The sequence below is a fragment of the Lithobates pipiens genome, unplaced genomic scaffold, assembly GCF_037356315.1.
Source record: "Lithobates pipiens isolate NorthernLeopardFrog02 unplaced genomic scaffold, aLitPip1_a1.2 Scaffold_30, whole genome shotgun sequence".
NCBI classification, from domain to species: domain Eukaryota; kingdom Metazoa; phylum Chordata; class Amphibia; order Anura; family Ranidae; genus Lithobates; species Lithobates pipiens.
In genome coordinates, this window is record NW_027507791.1 from 171,608,923 (window position 1) to 171,623,991 (window position 15,069).

The 15,069-nt window shown below is 46.8% G+C and overlaps 3 pseudogenes; all 3 read left to right on the forward strand.

Moving 5' to 3' along the window:
* The first annotated feature begins 2,415 nt into the window (after nucleotides 1-2,415).
* LOC143949789 (5S ribosomal RNA) lies at nucleotides 2,416-2,534 on the forward strand (annotated as a pseudogene).
* A 3,940-nt stretch (nucleotides 2,535-6,474) lies between these two features.
* On the forward strand, nucleotides 6,475-6,593 carry LOC143948971 (5S ribosomal RNA; annotated as a pseudogene).
* A 95-nt stretch (nucleotides 6,594-6,688) lies between these two features.
* On the forward strand, nucleotides 6,689-6,808 carry LOC143949137 (5S ribosomal RNA; annotated as a pseudogene).
* Nucleotides 6,809-15,069: the final 8,261 nt, after the last annotated feature.

Consider the following 15,069-nt stretch of genomic DNA (forward strand, 5'->3'; position numbering starts at 1 on the left):
CATTTTCTTTTCCCTTTTTTGAGTTAAGAAGGGAAATAGTAGAACTGAAAGGAGGGAGAAGGGGAAAGAGAAGATTGGGGAAGGAAATGGCAGAAAAGGAAAAGAAGGGGTAAGGGGGTGTCGTGGGTAGAGTGGATAGGATGGGGTCCCCTCCCAGGGAGCAAGAGACACCCTCGGCTCACCAGCTCATCAGCTGTCCAACGTTTGGAACAGCGATCTCCAACGATCACCATGAGCTTACTATGTCTCGCGGAGGTATTCTTCCGAAAAGCGAAAACTGGGTCCAGTAGAACCATCTGTTCCCATGCTCCTCCGTTTTATCCCTCATTGTGGCAGTCAGGTCTTCCATTCGTTCAATATCATTTACCCTTGCGAACCACTGGGTCACCATTGGAGCAGATTGCTCTTTCCACTGACTTGGGATACAGGCCCTAGCTGCATTGAGGAGATGTTTAAGTAAGGACTAATGATAACGCTTTCTCGACATAGGAGTTAGATTGAGAAGAACTGCTGTGGGATCATTGGCTAAGGAAATGTCTGTGAACTTGTGGATGAGTCTCAGCACAGGCTGCCAGAATGTTTGTAATTTAGGGCATTCCCAGAAAATGTGGAGAATGGTGCCAGCCTGTTGCCCACAGCGACAGCAGCGGTCAGATTGACCGGGGAATATTTTGGCCAACACCACCGGTGTACGATACCAGCGTGTGATCAGCTTATATGAGATCTCCTGATATTTACTGCAGAGTGACGACTTATAGGCGAAAAAGAGTATTCTGTCCTTCTGTGGTTTGGAGAATGTAGTTTGTAAGTCCCTTTTCCATTTAGCTAGGAAGGGTGGATCCGTGGAGGATTGTGCGTCTGTCAGGATTTGGTAGGACCTAGAGAGGAAACCACGAACTGGGCCATCATCCAGGCAAAGTTCCTCGAAGGGGTGGAATTGTCTAGAGAAGAACGAATGGTTAGGTAGTGATCCGAGGAAATGGATTAGCTGTCTAGCTCTCCAGCTATCCAATGCAACAGGTACTTGCTCTAGCAGTATGGTCCCCATGGGAATCAAGCCCGTGGGTCCAAGAAATAGGGCTGCTCTCAGAAGCCCTTTCGGGGGGCTTGCCTGGTAAAGGCCTGGTCAGACAGGCCCGGAGGGAATCTAGGATGTCCAATAATTGGGGTCATAGGAGAAGGAAAGTTAGTCAGGTGGGAAAGGTGAAAAAAACTATCCATCTCGGCGAGCGAGGGGCCAATTAACGGGTGAGTAGTCACACAGGGCTCCAATGGCCTCCCCGCCCAAGGCAGACCAGTCAGTGGAACCCGCACCATCTCCTGCTCTAGCTTGACCCTTAGCTTCAGTTCCCCATGCCGGTGTCTTATCACATATGGTCCCCCATCGGATAGTGTCCGCTGTGTGCTGCGCATGCGCAGTACACAGCAACACAGATTCCGAAAATTGCCGAGCATGAACGGCGCCTGCGCACTGAGTCCAGGTTCTATCCCCACTATCCAAGTGGACATAGAGTAAGAATATAAAAGAGCCGAGCGCAGTGAGGCCGAGCCCGAAGCGTGGCGAGCGAAGCTCGCCTGCGAGGGGCCCTCTAATATTCACAACCCTATGTCCGCTTGGATGGTGGGGCTACCGTTCGGCTTCGGAGATTTTCCGAAGCTTCGTCTGCTCCGTACTGGGCATGCGCAGTATGGCGCAGACACTATATCATGGCCGGACAGTATATGGCAGAACACCAGCACCAGTCAACCACCGGTGTCATGTGCGTCGCTGTGTAATATAGAGCAGGGTCCGGGAAGCCAATACCTCCCCGCAATTTCGGTCGCAACAGCATTGCCCTACCAATACGCATATGTTTTCCGCGCCAGAGGAACTTGATAAAGATTGAGCGAACCGCATGAAAGAAAGTCTGGGGTATTTTGATAGGTAAGGCTTGTAGTAGATACAGATGTCGTGGCATTGCGTTCATATTACAGCGTCCGAACCATGACAGAGCTAGTGGGTCCCATCTCTTAGGGTCCGCTGTAAGCCCATAGGCTTCTTTTTATGTTGTTGGCTTTGACCTGTTTTTTTTGCTTGTTTCTCAAGGCGACCATCTTGGCGTTTGTCAAGAGGGTTGGGCGTGTCTTGAAGAGAATGCTTACGGCCACATCAACCTGAAAGCACCCGATCTTGTCTGATTTCAGAGGCTAAGCAGCGTCAGGCCTGGTTTGTACCTGGATGGGAGACTGCCTGGGAAGACCAGGTGCCATAGAAGGATCTGGTCTGGTTAGTGTCTTGATTGGGAGATCGCCTGGGAATACTGGATGCCGTAGGCTTCTTTTTATGTTGTTGGCTTTGACCTGTTTTTTTTAACTTGTTTCCCAAGGTGACCATCTTGGCCTTTGTCAAGAGGCTTCAGAGTGCCCAAAGAGAGTGCCTACGGCCAAATCACCCTGAAAGAGTCCAATCTCATCTGATCTCTGAGGCTAAGCAGCAATGGGCCTGGTTAGTACCTGGATGGGAGACAGCTTGGGAATACCAGGTGCCGTAGGCTTCTCATTATGTTTTCGGCGTTGACCTGTTTTATTTTCCCTTGTTTCCCAAGGTGACCATCTTGGCATGTGTCCAGAGGGTTGAGAGTGCACAAAGAAATTGCCTACGAGCACAACACCCTGAAAGCGCCCAATCTCGTTTGGTCTCAGAGGCTAAGCAGGGTTGGGCCTGGTTTGTACCTGGATGGGAGACTGCCTGGGTTTTCCAGATGCCGCAGGCTTATTTTTATGTTGTTGGTGTTGACCTGTTTTTTTCGCTTGTTTCCCAAAGTGATCATCTTGGCATTTGTCAAGAGGGTTGAGAGTGCCTAAAGAGATCGCTTACAGCCGCATCACCCTGAAAGCACCCTATCTCTTCTGATCTCAGAGGCTAAGAAGGGTTGGGCCTAGTTAGTACTTGAATGGGAGACGGCCTTGGAATACTAGGTGCCGTAGTCTTCTTTCTATGTTGTTGGCGTTGACCTGTTTTTTTTCGCTTGTTTCCCAGGGTGACTATCTTGGCATTTTTCAAGAGGGATGAGAGTGCCCAAAGAGATTGCCTATGGGCACATCACCCTGAAAGCGCCCAATCTCCGCTGATCTCAGAGGCTAGAAAGGGTCGCGCCTTGTTAATACCTGGATGGGAGACCGTCTGGAAATACTAGGTGCGGTAGGCTTCTTTTTATGTTGTTGGCGTTGACTTGTTTTTTTTTGTTTGTTTCCCAAGGTGACCATCTTGGCGTTTGTCAAGAGGGTTGAGCGTGCCTGAAAAAATCTACTATGGCTGCATCACCCTGAAAGAGCCAAATCTCATTTGATCTCAGAGGCTAAGCAGGGTTGGGACTTGGTTAGTACCTGGATGGGAGAACGCCTGGGATTTTTCGATGCCATAGGCTTTTTTTAAGTTGTTGGCATTGACTTATTTTTTTTTGTTTTGTTTTATTCTTTTATTAAGTATAAGTAGAACAACATAAATATAAGAGTCAACCATACAGCATGACCCAGGGTCACAATTACATGGTAACAAAAAATAGGCAGCCAGATAACTCAGGTTCTCAGAGGGGAGTCCTAGAGTTTCATGCAGAAAAGAGAGAAACCCCACCTCGGACATGTAGTACAGTATAACTAATGCAGCCCTGTTCGGACAAATGTAATCATGGAGAGCAACTGGGACCACAGCGAGCCAGCTTATCATGACCTATGTGAACCAGAGTAAAATATGAGCCGGTCGTGTCCAGAACCCTGGGGCTCTTCTGGGTCCCAAAGGCTAGTAAGGAGACAAGGCATAGTCAAAAGGGAGGACGGGGGAAGAAGAGAGTGCAAAGACGGAGAGAGAGGAGGGGGGGGGTGGCGGCGGGGAAAAATAGAAAAATAAAGACAAAAAGGGAGGGGGGGGGTGCCACCCAGGGCAGACATGGCCTACGTAGGTAAACGTTAGATGTTCAGTCTTTTTCTGGGACAGGGGCGCTGCTCACCTCCCGAATGTAGTCTCAAGTACCAGAAAAATACCTCCAGGGCCTCCATGTAACACTAAATGCCTCTTCAGTGTTGTGAAGGGTGGCGGTCAATTCTTCCATCCGGAGAATATGATTGACTTTGGAATACCACAGCACCTTGGATGGGGGGCTGAGGCTGCCTCCACAGTGTGGGAATGCAGGCCCGGGCGGCATTCAGTAGTTGCATCGGGAGTGTTTTTTTGTATTTTCGAACAGGCTGTTCGGTCAAGTGTAGAAGGCAGGCTGCTGGGTTGTCTGCGATATCTACATTTCTGAGAGTTTTTATCGTCTCGGTCACCTCCACCCAAAAGTTCCTCAAGGCTGGGCATGCCCAGAAAATGTGTCCCATGGTCCCCGTATCTGAATTGCACCTCCAACAAACATCCGGGATCGATCTATTCATTTTATTCAGAAGGTATGGGACTCTATACCAGCGTGAGACTATCTTGTATCCTGATTCTTGATATTGGTTTGCGATGGAAGCTTTATGTACTAATGTCAGGATCTTTCCTATCTATTGTGGGGTAAATGTGATGCCAAAGTCCCTCTCCCATTTGTGGATAAATGGTGGGGGTCGACTCCTCCTCCTGACTACTTAATAGGTTGTACAGGAGGGAGAGGGTGTGTCGCACAGGTTCCTTTTTGTGACAGATGGATTCATAGGGCGTCAGGTCTCTAGGAGTGTAGGGGGCCCTTTGTATGGCCAGAAGAAAGTGATGAAGTTGATAAGCACTAAACAAGTCAAGCAGAGGGTCAGAAAGCTTGGCGACAGATTGCGTGGTCGGGAGCCCTCCCGAGGGCCACACCTCTCCCAGACGCTGTTTCCCCACCACTGTCAACTGTTGCAGTTTCTTGTTGGTAAATCCCGGTGGGAAGTCTGGATTACCTATAACCGGAGTCATTGGTGACGGCAGGGGAGCAATGTGTGTGCAGCGTAACAACCTCCGCACAACAGCCAACGTAGCTCCCACTACGGAGTGACCTCTGAGGTCTTTTGGTAGGGAGGACAGGAGCCACGGGGAGGTCAATAGGGGAATGGATCCATCCTCAATCTCCATCTCCACCCACTGCTTGTGTTGGCCATTACAATGCCAATCAACGACTCTCGCTAGCAGAGTCACTCTGTAGTATTGTCTCAGATCTGGGAGACCCAGACCCCCCTTGTCCTTTGGTCTGGCAAGCAATTGCAAACGGGCTCTGGGCGGTTTGCGCGGCCAAATAAAGTCCCGGAGCAGCACCTGCAGTTGTCTGAAAAAAATTGGGGGTAACCGGATCGGTAATGTCTGGAACAAGTATAAAATCCGCGGGAGGGCCGTCATTTTGAATGCATTACAGCGCCTGAACCAGGTCAGTGTTAAAGCATGCCAGTTTCCCAAATCAGATTTCAGTCTATTCAGGAGAGGGACAAAATTAAGCGGGTACAATTGCGCCAAATCCGCTGCGATGTCAACGCCCAGGTAACGTATAGATTTTTCAGCTCAGTAGAATGGAAAAGCGGAGCGTAGCCTCTTGGCCTCACCATCCGGGACCGATATATTCAATACAGACAAAGGTGCAATTGATTTTATAGTTTGATAGGCTGCCGTATCGCTGGAGAGTCGCGAGTATATTGGGAAGCGATATGTGTGGATTGAAGACGAAAGAAATTAGATTGTCAGCGTACGCCGCAATTTTGTGGTGTGCCGAGGGTTTGGATATGCCAGTAATATTCGGGTCATTCCGAACGTGACACATAAGTGGTTCCAGTGTCAGAATAAAAATTAGGGGAGACAGAGGGCACCCCTGCCTCGTCCCATTAGTGATGGGGAAAGAGTCCGAGCACTCTGAAAGCACCCAATCTCGTCTGATCTTGGAGGCTAAGAAGAGTCAGGCCTGGTTAGTACCTGGATGGGAGACCACCTGGGAATACCAGTTATTGTAGGCTTCTTTTTATGTTGTTGGCCTTGATTCGTTTTTGTTTTTTTTCGCTTGTTTCCCAAGGTGACCATCTGGGCATTTGTCAAGAGGGTTGAGAGTGCCCAAAGAGTTCGCTTACAGCAGCATCACCCTGAAAGAGCCCTATCTCTTCTCATCTCTGAGGCTAAGAAGGGTTGGGCCTAGTTAGTCCCTGGATGGGAGATGGCTTTGGAATACCAGGTGCCGTAGTCTTCTTTTTATGTTGTTGACATTGACCTGTTTTTTTTTTCGCTTGTTTCCCAAGGTGACTATCTTGGCATTTGTCAAGAGGGTTGAGAGTGCCCAAAGAGATTGCCTATGGGCACATAAGCCTGAAAGCGCCCGATCTCCTCTGATCTCAGAGGCTAAACAGGGTTGGGCCTTGCTAGTACCTGGATTGGAGACCAACTGGGAATACTAGGTGCTGGAGGCTTATTTTTATGTTGTTGGCGTTGACTTGTTTTTTTTTTTTTGTTTACCAAGGTGACCATCTTGGTGTTTGTCAAGAGGGTTGAGAGTGCTTGAAGAGCTCGCCTATGGCCACATAACCCTGAAAGCACCAGATCTCGTCTGATCTCAGAGACTAAACAGGGTCGGGCCTTGTTAATACCTGGATGGGAGACCACCTGGGAATACTAGGTGCTGTAGACTTCTTCTCATGTTGTTGGCGTTGACTTGATTTTTTTGTTTGTTTCCCAAGGTGACCATATTGGCGTTAGTCAAGGTTGAGAGTGCCTGAAGAAATCTCCTACGGCCACACCACCCTGAAAGAGCCCAATCTCATCTGATCTCAGAGGCTAAGCAGGGTTGGGACCAGTTTAGTACCTGGATGGGAGACCGCCTGGGATTTCCAGATGCCGTAGGCTTCTTTTTATGTTGTGGCCATTGACCTATTTTTTTCTGCTTGTTTCCAAGGTGACCATCTTGGTGTTTGTCAAGAGAGTTGAGAGTGCCTGAAGATATTGGCTACGGCCACATTACCCTGAATCTGTTCCATCTCATGTGATCTTGGAGGCTAAGCAGGGTCCAGCCTGGTTAATGCCTGGATGGGAGACCGCCTGGGAATACCAGGTGTCGTAGGCTTCTTTTTTTTTCAAATATAATTTTTTCTCCAAATAGGGGAAGACGGTCCCCCGAGTACATAATGCAACAGAGAAATACAGAGCAAAAAGCAGCTGAACAATACTTGATACAGGTATATTCGCAACTGTGAGTCTGCCTTCCATCAATCACAATGATTCGAGGCACGGATAAAGTACTGTACCAAGATCCAGGGTCACACAAACCCCAGGTCCCTCCGGCATAATCCATCCAGAGGGGGGTGTGGGGCCGTCATTCCCAATTTTCCACTCTTTCCAAAAGAGAGAGGGGGTGGAGGGGGTGAGAGATAGGGGAGGAAGGCCGAAAAGAGAAGGATTGAAACATCAGAAAAGGAGAAGAGGGGACGAGACACGATGGCAGCCACTGTCCAAGGGGCCAGTCAAGGAAAGCTCAGAGCACTAAGGCGATAGCAGGCGACATCCTTCCAGCGAGAATATAAAGGTATTCCAGATGTCTCAGGTTTGTTTAAAAAATTCTTGTTTACCTTGTGATGTGAGGATCAAGTCCTCCATTTTTTTTAATGTCCTCTATTTTCCTAAGCCAGTGAGTAATGAAAGGGGGGGAACATTTTTTCCAATAGAGAGGGATGCAGGATTTCGCCGCATTTATCAAATGCCGTAAAATAGATTTTTTTGTACTTCTTAATGGGAATCTGTGAATGGTGCAAGAGAAAGAATGCAGCCTCTTCCTGGATGGAGAAGTCTGTGAATTTTTGTGTCATGCATCGGATCTCTGTGCAGAAGTCAACCAAACTGAGGCAGGACCAAAAAATGTGCAGCAACGTGCCCTCTTCTTCTCCACACCTCCAGCATATGTTCGAGGAAGAGGGGAAACATTTCTGCAGCTTTGATGGGGTCAAATACCACCTGGTGAGAAGTTTAAAATTCGTCTCCTGTATCTTCGTGCACAGCGACATTTTGAGAGCCAAAGTGATAATGCGTTGTCTCTGTGCTGGGGAAAATTAGCAATTAAGGTCCTTTTCCCAGTTGGCCAGACAGGTTAAGTGTGGGTAATCTGTTTGAGAGAGAATGTGGGCCAAAGGGCCTTCGCTCCTGCATAGAGTCTCAAACTCCGTCTGAGGGCGGGCGAACGTTTGAGGATTGGGGATGGAATGGAGAAAATGATGTCGTTGCGCTGCTCTCCAAAAAGGCAGTTGGAAAAGCCCTGTCGGATCTGTTAGGGTTGAGAAAGAAGGCCATTTTCCATCAATGATGAATTTAGACGCATTGACTAGGTTGGAATTTCTAAGTGGGTCCACAGTTCAAAGGTTGGATGGCCACGTATAGGGAATAGGGGGGAAGTCAAAGACGTGAGTGTGTTTTGGGTAGCGATCAGGTGACTGACTTTCAACTAAGCCCCTATAGTGAGATGTGACATAAATTCTGTGGGTAAATACTTATAGCACCACATGGCGCTTCTTAGCGGAATTCGGGAGTGAGCTTAGAAAGTTTGTTTCGATTCCAGTCCAATACACGCCCCAGATGGGAGGCCAGGTAGTAGTGTCGCAAGTTAGGGAGAACCAACCCTCCCTGTTGTTTAGACAATGTCAGCTGTGACCGCTTAAGTCTGGGATTTTTGTGGGCCCAGTTAAATTGAGTGAGCAAGGATTGAGCTTGCTTAAAAAACAGGACTGGAATCTGGATCGGGAGAGCTTGGAAAAGATAAGTAAATTTAGGGAGTATGTTCATTTTAATGAGATTGCATCTGCTGAACCAGGAATGGAGGCCAGAATGCCACCCGTGAAGCAAACTGCGGATCTTAGTGACAAGGGGTGGGGGGAAGTTCAACATAAACGTACGTGCGATGTCCGGTGGAATGTAAGTACGTGAGTATATCTTACTTATCCATGCCAGCATCCGTTCACTCAGACCTATATGGCGAAGGACCGAGAACATTAATGTCCATTTGACCCGATCAAAAGCCTTCTCGGCATCAGTACTCATGAAAAGACAAGGGGTCCCAGATGACTTTGCTTTATGGATCAGGGTAAGCACCTTAGTGGTGTTGTCCCTATCTTCCCTGGTGGGAATAAAACCTAACTGGTCAATATGTATAAGGGACTACAAGTGATGTGCCAATCACGTGGCGAGGAGTTAGAGAATAGTTTTAGGACCGAATTTTGGAGGGAAATGGGTCTGTAGCTCCCACATAGGCCCGGGTCTTTGCCCTCCTTAGGTATCAACGAGATGTGGGCTCTAAGGGTATCCTCAGGAAAATCCCCATTCGAGCTCAGAGTATTAAATAAATTCACCAAGCGCGGGCCGAGAATAGGGAGGAAGGTCTTAAAGTATTGTGCGGTATATCCGTCAGGGCCCGGAGCCTTACCCACCTTCGGAGGTCCCACGGCCGTCTGGACTTCTTCCAGTGTGATCGGGTCCTCCAAGTACTCCCGTGATTCCGATGAGAGGGTTGGTAGACCAGAACCGGTTACATATCTGTCTATATTGTCCTGTCCAGACCCTGAATCGGGCAGGTTGTAGAGATCAGAGTAACATTTTTCAAAGACTTCGACTATTTGGGTTGGGGTAGAGGCCCTCTGGCCATTCTCATCTATCAACTGTGGTATGTAAGAGCCAGATTTCAACTCCTTTACCGACCTGGCTAAGATTTTTCTGCATTTGTACAGTACAGTACAGGAAGGGTATACTAAAACAGCACAATTATGCTATAGCGCTTACCAGATGTACACTGGGTTTAACGCGCTGTCCTACTTGGGTAATTGGGTAGACAGGTTGGAGAGGGAGCCCCCGAATCCTAGTCCCCCCAGTCCCGGCAGTTGTAAATGTCACGTCTGATACCGGTATGCAAATAAAAGACAATCAGTAACATCAAAGAAACAAAAAACAATAGTATAACCAAAACAGAGGTAGAGCATATAACTGTTAGCACTGAGGGGTCTCCTCGGCTCGCCCTAAACGTAGGCATGCACGAGGGAGTCCGTCACAACAGAAAAGGCATCACAGAATGGGATCCACCACACCCCGTCCCATACCCCTAAAGTACATGCAGTCCCCGAACAAATGCATTTCTCCCTTTGGCAGATTGTCCTCTCCTTACCCCCTCTCCCCCGTCCACGCCCCGGGGGAAAAGGGGCAGGGAAGGGGGAGTGGAAGGGGGGAAATGGGGAGTGGAAGGGGGAAAGGGGGAGGGAAAGGAGGGAAGGGAAGGATGGGAAGGGGGGGAAGGGAGGAGGGAAACAGGGGAGAGGGGACAAACATGCAGAAATGTCAAGTCCTTTAGCGCACTCCCACCAGCAAACACCCGGACCCCATAAATTTCAACTCCTCCCCTCCATGGTCACCACATCAAGATGAAAGAGAAGCAGCCCTGGTCGGTGCATGGAAAATCCGGCAGGCAAGGGGCTGGGGCCACCATCCCTCCATCCAATGGGAGACTTCACCCGAGCAGCAGTCCTGGGGCCCGCCAATTAGTGTCTCTCCTGCATCGCCATCGGGGGCTGTGTAGAGCATCCAGAGGGAGGCTGGGACTGCCCAAACAGTAAGGGGTAAATCCTCCAGGGGGGTCCAGAGTCACCCTGGAGGGAAGCAGTGTCTCGTACCAATAGGCTCAATAGATAAGTCATCCAGGGTCCCCGAAAGCTGCAGAAGGCAATGTCGGCAAAGAGTAGGTGGGAGCCAGAGGGGGGGACAAGGGGCGCATCCAGGGGGAGGGGACACATATGCGGGAATGTCAAGCCCTTCCAGTACAGCGCATTAGGTATCACTCAGACCCCCCAAAGTGCAAATCCCCCATCTAAGGTCAAGACTCCAGAAGGGAAGATGAGCCGCCCTGGTCTGTATATGAAAGAACCTGCTGCCAAGGGGTTGGGGCCATCATCCCTTCCTCCAATGGGAGATGCCACCGGCATGACAGCCCCGTGTCCTGTCAAGTGGTGCCCCTCTGACAATGTCGTTGTGGTATATGTGGAGCATCCAGGGAGAGGCAGGGACTACCCAAACAGTGAGGGGTAAAGCCTCCAAGGGGGACCGGTGTCAGACAGGAGGATAGCGGTGTCTTGTACAAGTTGGTTAATTAGACAAGTCATCCAGTGTGTTTCTGTGAGCAGCGGAAAGAAAGGTCGGTAAGGATTATGAATGGGTGGGGGCCAGGGAGTGCATAAAACTGCCACCAGATGACCGGGGCAGAGAGGGCAAGGGGATGAAAGTCAGATCTGGTAGGTGGGGGCGGGGGTGAGGAGTGTCCCTCATATTACTCGCGTTGGCCATACCTTGAAGCTGAGCGCTCTGCATACCCAGGACGTTCTTCTGTATAATCTAGCCTATCTGTACACATTAGTCGGTCCTCTGTATACAGAGAGGAGAGAGGCTTGGGTATACAGAGAGCTAATGTATAAAGAGCAGCTAGTGTATACAAAAGACATCCAAGGTTATACAGAGAGACTCGTGTATGCAGAAGACCGGCTAGTTTATACAGAGAGGCAAAGTGTACAAAACACAGGCTAGATTATACAGAAGAACGTCCTGGGTATGCAGAGATGGAGGCTAGGGTATACAGAGAGAGAGACTGTGTTACACAGAGAGGCAGGAGTATGCAGACTTGCTAGTGTATACAGATGGACTAGTGTATACAGTAGACCGGCTAGTTTATACAGAGAGGCTAATGTGTACAAAAGACAGGCTAGTTTATACAGATAGGCTAGATTATACAAAAGAACGTCCTGGGTATGCAGAGATGAAGGCTAGGGTATACAGAGAGAGAGTGAGGCTGGGTTACACAGAGAGGCAGGAGTATGCAGACTTGCTAGGGTATACAGAGAGAGAGGCTAGAGTATGCATACTTGCTAGTGTATACAGGCGGACTAGTGTATACAGAAGACCGGTTAGTTTATACAGAGAGGCAAATGTGTACAAAAGACAGGCTAGTGTATACAAATAGGCTAGATTATAGAGAAGAACGTCCTGGGTATGCAGAGATGGATGGCTAGTGTATACAGATAGGCTAGATTATACAGAAGAACGTCCTGGGTATGCAGAGATGGAGGCTAAGGTATACAGAGAGAGACGCTAGAGTACGCATACTTGCTAGTGTATACAGATGGACTAGTGTATACAGAGGATCGGCTAGTTTATACAGAGAGGCTAATGTGTACAAAAGACAGGCTAGTGTATACAAATAGGCTAGATTATAGAGAAGAACGTCCTGGGTATGCAGAGAGAGAAGTTGGGTTACAAAGAGAGGCTAGTGTATGCAGACTTGCTAGTGTATACCGGTGGACTAGTGTATACAGAGAGGCTTGGGTATACAGAGAGCTAATGTATAAAGAGATGCTAGTGTATATCGACGGACTAGTGTATACAGAGGACCGGCTAGTTTATACAGAGAGGTTAATGTGTACAAAAGACAGGCTAGTTTATACAGATAGGCTAGATTATACAGAAGAAGGTCCTGGTTTATGCAAGAGATGGAGGCTAGGGTATGCAGAGGGAGAGGCTTGGTTACACAGACTTGCTAGTGTATACAGACGGACTAGTGTATACAGAGGACCGGCTAGTTTATACAGAGAGGCTAATGTGTACAAAAGAGAGGCTAGTGTATACAGATAGGCTAGATTATACAGAAGAACGTCCTGGGTATGCAGAGATGGAGGCTAGGGTATACAGAGAGAGAGGCTAGAGTATGCATACTTGCTAGTGTATACAGGCGGACTAGTGTATACAGAAGACCGGCTAGTGTATACACATAGGCTAGATTATAGAGAAGAACGTCCTGGGTATGCAGAGATGGAGGCTAAGGTATACAGAGAGAGAAGTTGAGTTACAAAGAGAGGCTAGTGTATGCAGACTTGCTAGTGTATACCGGTGGACTAGTGTATACAGAGAGGCTTGGGTATACAGAGAGCTAATGTATAAAGAGATGCTAGTGTATACAAAAGACAACCAAGAGTAGACAGTGAGGCTCGTGTATACAGAAGACAGGCTACAGAGAAGCTAATTTGTACAAAAGACAGGCTAGTGTATACAGATAGGCTAGATTATACAGAGGAAGGTCCTGGGTATGCAGAGATGTAGGCTAGGTAATCCAGAGAGAGACTGTGTTACACAGAGAGGCTAGAGTATGCAGAAGACCGGCTATTTTTTTTTTACAGATAGGCTTGTGTATACAGAAGACAGTCTGGGGAATTCAGTGAGGCTAGTGTATGCAGAGAGGCTGGGACACCGAGACTATTGTAAAAAGAAGGCAGGCTAGTGTATATAGATTACGGGCACCTGTATACAGAAGACAGAGAGGCTAGTCTATATTGAATGGCTGGTGTACACAGAGAGATTAATGTATACAGAAAAGCTAGCGTGTAAAGAAGACAGGACTTTATTTTTTGCTAATGCAACTACTTTTGAAACATATAAAGTGTTTTTTTCATATTTTGGTGCTGTTAAAAAGTGGTGTGTTGTCAGTGGTGATATCAATGTGACAGTTAATGTGGAGAACTACAACTATTCAAAATAGAGCAAAAGAGTGCTAAAGTTTATTTTGTTAAGTCATTGACTGATAGACGTTAAGTAATTGTCCGTTATTGGTTTGGCAGTACATGGTTTATTTTGATCTAAGATAGTTTTATTCTCTACTTATAGCCGAGTTTTAGACGACTTTATTATTAGCATTATTCGCATTATTCATATATATTATGCAGAGTGTAAGTATTACAGTGAGACGATATTGCTTTTAAAAGATTTGTATTATTATACATAGCATTGTTAGCAGACCAATAGGACAATTTACATGGCTTAATATTGCAGAGCGTAATTTATCAGGAAAGAGATCCAAAGCGTTAGTTGCAGTAGCTTCATAAAACTGAGAAATCGTTGCATTACTCTAAATTTAAAAGTTGTTCCGGTAGCACTGAAAAGACGATATTAGATGAGTGATCTACACATTTCGTTTACTATTTCACTATACCGGCTAAATGTTAATATGTTAATATGTGCTGCGTGTAAGGTAGAAATTAGATGGTTTAGTGTGAGCTGGTTTACCAGGATTTAGAGATAGTAATCTGTTTATACTAGTAATAAATATAGCAAAATAACTATAACGGGTTTAAGTGGAAATACACGAAATAACAGCAACAACGTGTGTAGGTTTTTATCAATCAAGTTCATTACGTGTCAGCAGCTAAATATTCTGCAATAGCAGAGATTAAGTATTGCAGTCGAAATGAGATCGGAAGCGTTAGTTGCAGTAGCTCCAAAATGACTGAGAAATCATTTCATTACTCTAAATGTAAAAGTTATTCCGGTAGCACTGAGTGGACTGATATTAGATGAGTGATCGTTCTAGTACAAAATCAGTTTCCTATAGCAGAGAGATACCAGCTAAATGTGAGACGAGCAATTAAACTGTTCACGGTAGCATTGCATTACTCTTAATATGTGCAGCGTGTAAAGAAGCAATAAGATGGTTTTGTATTATCCTAAAATTAGCAGTATACGTAATAAAGGTGAGTAGGTAACCTGGATTTAGACATAGCAAACTCTATAATCTAATTTAGCAAAATTAGAAAGGATAATATTGAGACAGTATATACAGGTAGAGTTTAAGTGGAAATACACAAAATATCTAGCTTACCTTTACATTGTTCAATAGAGCGTTGCAAAGTAATACCAAGGCAAAATGTCGGAATAGCAATTCGATGAGATGATTGCTGTAATCATGAAATATCAGCAACGACTAGGTTTCTATCGGATGAGAAAGTATAATAACTGGCAAAGTATGACATGGCAAAGAGACAAATTGCATTAGAGATGTGAGATGGACATGAAATGTCAATCCCCATTGGTTATTTACATGTAAACGCGGCTACATACAGCAAAGTTGTGAGCTAAGCAGCTAAAGGGTATTTAAGAGTAAATTGACGTAGCTTGAAAATTCCAACGTGTAAATCGTTCCATTAATTATGTTACGCACGAAGACGGCTTACACTGACTGTTTTCCGTTTCCACTGGTCATCGGCATAATGTATCAGTAACCATGAACATTAATAGTGATAGACAGCTTACATTAGGATGTATGC